An 8413-nucleotide genomic window follows, 5' to 3' on the forward strand; every position below is an offset into this window, starting at 1 on the left:
TCTCACTCTCGCATTCGTTATCCTTTCTTTTACATCACATAAGGAAAAGCCACAGACACTATAGGTATCATTCATACTCAGCCACGTTTCATCTGTATTAATACATTTAACCTCCACACTCACTTGTACATTTACACCCTTGTCATAATTATTCGTATTCTTACCTATACCTATAAATTTCCCTTGCACTTTCTCCTCACTTAAAACTTTCAAACGCTTCTTTTTCCTATATTTAACTAACACTAATTGTTTATTTTCCAGCCCTAACTTTTCATGCATACTAGATTCATACTTGCTCATTTCTAACCAATTATTCATCCCATTCTCACAAACATTGATCCTATTCCTTCCACACACACAGGAGGACTCACCAAGCTGAACCCTCTTACACTCTAGTTTCCCGAACATCCTGGCTGGCCTAATCCCTTCTTTCTACAAACCCTAGCTATATGCACATCTGCACCACATTCAGTACACTTACCCCGCAGCTCCTTGCACATTCTAGCATAATGACCATCCTTACCACAATTACCACAAATCACATTCATACGATTACTCCTACATCCACTTGCTACGTGCCCAGTCATACCACACCGATAACACTTAATCACTTTCTCTTTCTTACAGTCGCTAATACGATGCCCTGTCTCTCCACACCCGAAACATGCTCCTAATGCCCATCTACATTCATTCTTCTTATGACCTACTTTCCCACACCTATAACACTTTTCATCACGGACACGGCCATCTGACATACCTCGATGTGCACTCACACTCCTATCCCTATTGCGCCAATTACCCTGCCTAAATCCTTCATTTGTCCTTACAGGTATTCCCACATTACTCGCCCTAACACTCCTATCCACTACATTATCAGCTACCCTCATTGGTCCTCTCAAAATTGCATCCTTATAACTATCAAATTCTATTACACTTTCTTCCATTCCAGTTCTTACACTCACAGATTTACTTTCTTTCATGCACCTATCTAACTCATAATCCTCAACTATCTCTAGTATATCATCCCATGTCAATCTCTCTTGCGTCCACCTCATTTTCTCCTTGCGTTTCAAATTAATGAACTCAGCAACATTCTCGGGTACAGTAGCCAAAAACTTCTTCATTAACTCCTTATTCTCATTTATACCTTCATCCCCATACTTCTTCTTAGCTAAAGTTTCCAACCTACATACATACATCGATATCGCTTCTCCTGCATTCATCCGTGCTTCATCAAAATCATTCTTACGCCTATACTTAACACTCCCTTTCATACGTTTTACCTGCTCAATTATTCTCTTTTTCACACTTTCATAATCAACGTCCCCTACACTCATTACCACTCCATACATCATCAACAAATACCCAGTCAAATATTCTCCTAACTCCCTAGCCCAAACTCTTTTACTATCACCTTACTTATCCTGACAATACCTCTCATACTCCTTGAAAAAATCATATATATCCCTACTGCTATGCTCATTGAACCTTTCACACCGAGGTACCTCTCTCATAAACACAGTCTTACACACATCACGTTCATTCTCACTGCTCTCATCACTGTCTACTCCCTTGTTACCTTCTTCCTCGTTTGAATATAATGAATCCACTTCCACACTTAAATTCCTATCCTTAACCATTCCCTTCTTACCCTTTTTATTACTTACCACTTTCACCCATTCACGATCGTCCTTGCTATCAGCCTGATACTTTTTCTTCTCTTTCTTCACATCACTTTTACCTTTCCTTTCATCTTTCCTCTCACCTTTCTGTTCATCCTTACTATGCCTAATTCCCTTATCTTCAATATCACCATCACTATTACTACTATCACTATCACTTCCTTTCCCATTATCACCTACCTTAACCTTCTCTTCCACTACCAACCCATTACCCGAAGCTGAGGACACTCCTCCGACTGCAACTTCACCCATTATAGTTTTCATCATCCCCATGACTTGCCCCATCATAGCTTCCAACCGGTTCTCCATCCGTTCCTCATCCTCTTTCATCCTCATCTCAACACATTCTTCCACTCTCTCTACAGTTCCCTTCAACTCCCTAAGCTCCTTCTGCATCGCCTCATTCTCCCAGTTCAACCTCTCATTCTCTACTAGCAACCTCTCTTTCTCAACTATCCACATCTGCTCCCGTTCTTTATAATGCCGCAATTCCTCCTCCAAAGCCTTGTATTTACCTTCCATTTTTCTTCAACCTTAATCCTAATTCCGTCCTTCGTCCAACAGTCCGGCTTCCTATCCCACCTCGGCAGTCCCTGTTCAGGCGCCAAAATAATGTGGCGGGATGTTACAAAAACAACCCCCACACCCTTAAATCACACTAAACAGACAAATGTCTCCTCAATACAATCTTTCCCCTTACGTTATCAGCAGCGGGACTCTTGGACAAAAGGACCAAAATCAAAACAAAACATAACTTTAAAACTAAATTTCCTAATACTAAAAACAATCACTTAATACTAAAAATCACCAACCATATTCCATAACCAAAAAAATAATCACAACTCAGTAATACAATCTTAACTTAACACAAAATAAACATTAATAAAAAAAACTTCCGCAATCAAATAAACCCTAACAAAACTTAAACGCTAAAATATACCACAACCACAACCATAAACATAAATATTTTATATATTTCTGAGTGGACACCTTCGTCCACACAAGGGCCAACAGTCTTTTATAGGCAACTACCACAGCTTTGTGGTCAACAATCCACTGTGTGGCAAATTGCCACCACTGCTTCCCTAATTGGGGTCCTGGATGTCATCATCGTCATCATCATCATCATCATCATCCGAAAATTCCTTCTTACAGCCAAGTCGTTACCAATTATATCCAAATCTAAAATAGCAGTCAGTTCCAAGTCCCTTATAACAAGCCAGGTCATCAATATTCAAAATATCCCTCTCAAAGGAGGAATCACGGCCTGCCAAAATAAAAAAGAAAAACACTTATGAACACTCCTAACTAACTGAACTTTCGCACTATAATCAAAGATAAATAATAAATTGTTCCTATCATTCACAATCACTACAAGCAAAGATAAACAAAACTACTTATTCAGAAAATCAAAAAAACACTTCCACGCTGGTCGAAAAATATATATAATCCAGCGTTCACACAACTGCCTTAAGCTGCAGTCAAATAAAAAAAGCATTCGCTCCGAAACATTCACCACTGTCGTAACCTAACTAAAAACATGAACAAACAATCTCATTTGTACCAACAGTCTTTCCCACTACAAACAATCATTCGCTACCTCTCTCTCTCTCTCTCTCTCTCTCTCTCTCTCTCTCTCTCTCTCTCTCTCTCTCTCTCTCTCTCTCTCTCTCTCAGGATTTGGCAAAAAACAAAAATTGAAATAACACAAAAATAAATCCTCCACAATCTGATCGACATATCGGTAATTCAGCATACTCACGCCCTTGCTAGACTAATTAAACAGTACGTTATTCTAGTATCCTTCAAACTATGGTGTCATGTTATTTAAGCCTCAGAATAAAAGGATACTCAATCGAAGGACTGAAGTTGAACTTAATCCGAAAGGCAAATCTGAAGGTCTTTTCAATTCTGCGCTCGTCCCAAATATCTCTCGAAGCCACTCCTTGACTTGCACACTTTTCTCAAATATACGTTGAGTTTTACAGCTATGAGTTAGCGTAAGCACGAAATAACTATAACAATGACGGTAAAAAAATTAAAAATTCCGAAGAATATACTTTTACCAAGATTAAAAGAGATAACCTAATTATACACTTCTAGAAAAGAGAGAGAGAGAGAGAGAGAGAGAGAGAGAGAGAGAGAGAGAGAGAGAGAGAGAGAGAGAGAGAGAGAGATAATTAATAGATGAATCTCGAGGTGGAAAACGTGTAAATAAAGATAAATACTTGATTCTTCCTTTGTATTTTCTTTCGAAACAAAATAAAATAGGTGAAGATCACCTGATGTGAATAAAAGAGAGTTTAGTATAGAAATAAATAAAATGAAGATATATCTGTAGAGAGAGAGAGAGAGAGAGAGAGAGAGAGAGAGAGAGAGAGAGAGAGAGAGAGAGAGAGAGACATAAAATAAGAATATAAAGTTTCTCCTTCAAGATTTAATAGGAAATATGCTTAAACTGTGGATACCATTCCATTCCAAATTTCACTTTGGATAAACACAATATCGATAAAAAAATCTATATTATGTTGAAGCTTATGCAATATGAAAACATAACTTTTGGAATGCAACAATGTTACTGTAATTAGATGGATTTCTTATATCAGTATAGGGAATCACTAACTAGAAAGACTTTTAGTCTGTATCTGTACCCGATTATTTCTTGAACACTCCGTTGAATAGTCTACATGTGTGCTTAATTATTTCCATAACACACTGTTCACTATGTAACTGTTCCTATTCATCTGAAAGTCAAAATTACCGCAGGGTTTTATATATATATATATATATATATATATATATATATATATATATATATATATATATATATATATATATATATATATATATATATATATATATATATATATATATAGCTAGCACGGGTTGTGATGTCCAGTTGAGCAAAAAATTAGATAAAAAATGAAAGGCAGATAGAAAAATTCAAGAAAAATAAAAAAACACAACTTGGATTTATGAATTTATTTGTAATTACTCATCATTCATTCAATTAATATTTGCAATGGCCACCCTTCCTTTGGGTGACGTCTGCAAGGCGTTTGGGGAAGGAGTTGATGAGGTTCTCGCACAGCTCCTTCGAGATTTTATCCCAAGCGGCCCGTAGCGCTGCCTTTAGCTTAGCAAGAGTGGAAGTGTCTTCATTCCGGATACGAGCCTTGAGAATTGCCCACAAGTTCTCGATTGAAGATATATCAGGGGAGTTACCAGGCCATTTTTCAACAAAACTAACGTTATTTTCCCTGAAATAACGGGTAACAACCTTAGCTGTATGAGCAGGGGCCCCATCCTGCTGAAAGATTGATGTATCGGTGCGGTGAAACGAATCCTCAAGATGCAAATGAAGCAGTTCGAGATACCTCTCCTTGTTCACAGTCTGCTTGGGGGGGGTAGAAACACAAGCTCAGTAACCCCACCATATCCCCCCCCAAAACCATCAAATAGGCTGGAAATTTGGTGGTAAGAGTGAGGAATTTGGGGTCCAAGGGATCAGATCCCGGTCGACGCCAAACGTTTTTGCCAGTCGCATTAGAAACGTATAAGGTTGATTCATCTGTAAAAAGGATTTTTCTGAGTTCCTCCTCAGGCCATTGGCTAAGCTGCTTACAAAATCTTATAGTCTAAATTCTCTGTGGCGTTTAGTGAGGAAAGGTTTCTTACGAGCAGGGCCCTTCTTGTACTGTATTTCAATTCCCCCGACAAACAATTTTGTATCGTTCGCACTGATATGTCAGCAGGAACTTTACAATTTTGTTCCTTCTGTTTGGCAGTAACACGGGGGCTCATTTCAACATTTCTCTTTAGAAGCCGAATGATACGAGCCAAAGTCTTTTTCCTTGTCCCCCCCCCCCCCTCCATGTCGGGGAAACGGGAGGGTACCATCTCCTGACAAGAAGCGTGCAAACAACCTCCTAACTTGCCTCTCATTTACTCCGGTTTGATCAGCTATATCCTTGGTTTTCATGCCTAATCGGTGACACTCGATCACCCTGACAATGTCATCATGATCATTTTGAGGCCTAGACATTTTCATCCAAAACTACTATAGTTAATGGCCGAAAAAACGAAGATTAATTGAGGGGGACTCTTAGCATAACCGTCGCAAATATTCTCCTAACGAATGCGTCACAGCAACTGAGGGAGATTTTCTAAGTTAGAAAATCTCCCTCAGTTGCTGTGACGCATCTAACTTTATAAAACTTTATAAAAAACAATTATTAAGTAAAAAAAATAGATATTACCCGTAAAAATATTTGAAATCAAAACCATTATAATGAACCCTGTTTTAGCATTACATGGAAAAAAAATATTTACTAAAATAAATTAAGAAAAAAAAAAACATTCAAGTAAGATACAGTGAACGGAAATTGAGTGGCTGTTTACAACAGGAGAGGTTAGTGAGAGGAATAAGATCAGCTCATAGGTATAAGATTAGTGACCCTTCAAATCACCTCCCACTGTGTCCTAGAGTTCATCTGGCAAATGTCAATAAGGCGAAGCTTGTTTCTGTAGCGGCCTTATTTCTATTTAAAACAATTCTGAGAGACCTGTTTAAGTCCTCTCCATGGACGTGTGTATAATCTCCGCATATCTATCTCCCACATCTATAACGTGTATTTAATTCCACAGGTAAGCAGCTTATAAGCCTCTCAAGGGGGCACTTTCGGTGGACATGCTTGGACTTGGAGGCATTTTGAGAATCTCAATCACACCACGTGGGACCCAACCCTTTCCTCCTCCCACAGAGACCTGTCTTGTATCGCCAGCTGTTAAAAATAGCTTAGAGGGATGTTTAATTATGTGAAAATGTTTTAAAGTAGTCATAATGATAATATTTATAATAATAATGATAGTAATAATAACAATAATGATAATAATACTTGAAAAAATCGGCCAAAAAACGGCTAACCAACTAGCCTAATCGGCTGACTTTTCCGGCTATCGGCTAAACGAAATATTTTTCGGCTAGATACAGTCAAAATCGGCTAAATCTAGCCGGAAATCGGCAGATCTGGCAACACTGTTTCTAACTGGTTTGAGAGTGAGGGAGAATGAAGGAAAGTTGCCAATTAGTCATTTAACCCGTTCTTGCCATACAAACTGGATTTTTAGCTGGCGAATATTTGAGCGGTTTGCGATGCCCTAAATTAATTTGGGCATCACAACCCGCGCTAGCTATATATATATATATATATATATATATATATATATATATATATATATATATATATATATATATATATATATATATATATATATATATATATATATATATATATATATATATAAAGGTCGTGTCACTGTGACAGGGATAATCAGGAAATACGTTTTCTCTCCATATAAGGAAGAAGAAAGGATCAGTTCCAGTACATCAGATAGTCTTGTTAAAGTTGAAACAATGAATGAACGATTTTAAGTTCTCTGGCATTGAATCATTCATTCATTGTTATAAATTTCACAAGACTATAATGTATATTATAGATTCGTCTAACAGGATATATTGATTCTAGATTAAAATATGGAAAAGGATCAGCTTGATATGAAATATTTGGAATTTTTTTTTTTTTTACTCATTTTGTTTCAACTTCAATAAAACAGAAGGAAAAAAAATATCTATGAACTGTAATGGCTGATAAATCTACAATAATGTGTTATTATCATGATTACTCAGGGAACCATAAAGAAATATATGAAAATGAAAGGTGAACAATCAGATTTTGGTTGCAGAAATCTTTGTACAATTCAATGAACCAAAAGATTTTAATACGTGATGTGTATTAGAGAATAACTTTACTCAAAACATATACCGCGAAAAGTCAGAAGGAATCTTGTTTTACGAGATATCCCAAAATATCGAACAGTCCAGGGGAATAGAAATTGTCTTGTTTCAATCTTTAATAATGTTTTCTGAAATCTTAAAAGTTTTTTTTTACAATTTTGTTTGTTTATTTGTTATTGGCAAAATGAAAATAAAAAAAAAAATAATTCAACAGGGTGAATGAGGATGCCGGTGATACAATAAACATTTAAAATTTATATTAAACTTTTAAATATGTCGAAACTTTTCTTCTACAATTATATGTATTGTTTTCAAAAAAATTAAAGGGAGCCAACAGAACGAAGGCACTGAAAAGTATATATAATATCAATTTGAATTACTTATAATTTCAAATGCTTTAAAATAATTTTTCTAATTTTCTAAGGCTTAATAAACAAATAAAGAGACTATAAACATCGATAGTAATGCAGTGTAGTAGAAGCAAAGCCTGTCTGTCAAGTCCTGGTCAAGGGATGTAAATAAAGAAAAGAAACTGAAAGGTAAATCTTAAAATTCTATTTCGCGAATGGTGAAGTCCTCATCTATGTAAAGGGTGGCAGGACGTTAGTGCAGACGTCCCTGCTGCAGGACCTAGAAATATTCCATTTAGAGTAGAAGTCACTTTTAAGCTATGGTAAGCACCTCTTCTAGGAGAAGGGCACTCCATAATCAAACCGTTCTTCTTCACTCTTGGGTAGTGCCATAGCCTCCGTACGATGGTCTTTCACTGTTTTGTGTTAGAGTTCTTTTGCTTGACGGTACACTCATGCACACTTTTCTATTAGTTTCCCTATATAGTTTCCACAGCTGGCTATTTTCCCTGTTGGAGTCCTTTGGCTTACAGTATCCTGCTATTCCAGTAATAATAATAATAATAATAATAATAATAATAATA

The sequence above is a fragment of the Palaemon carinicauda genome, chromosome 5 (genome assembly GCF_036898095.1).
Source record: "Palaemon carinicauda isolate YSFRI2023 chromosome 5, ASM3689809v2, whole genome shotgun sequence".
Taxonomy (NCBI): domain Eukaryota; kingdom Metazoa; phylum Arthropoda; class Malacostraca; order Decapoda; family Palaemonidae; genus Palaemon; species Palaemon carinicauda.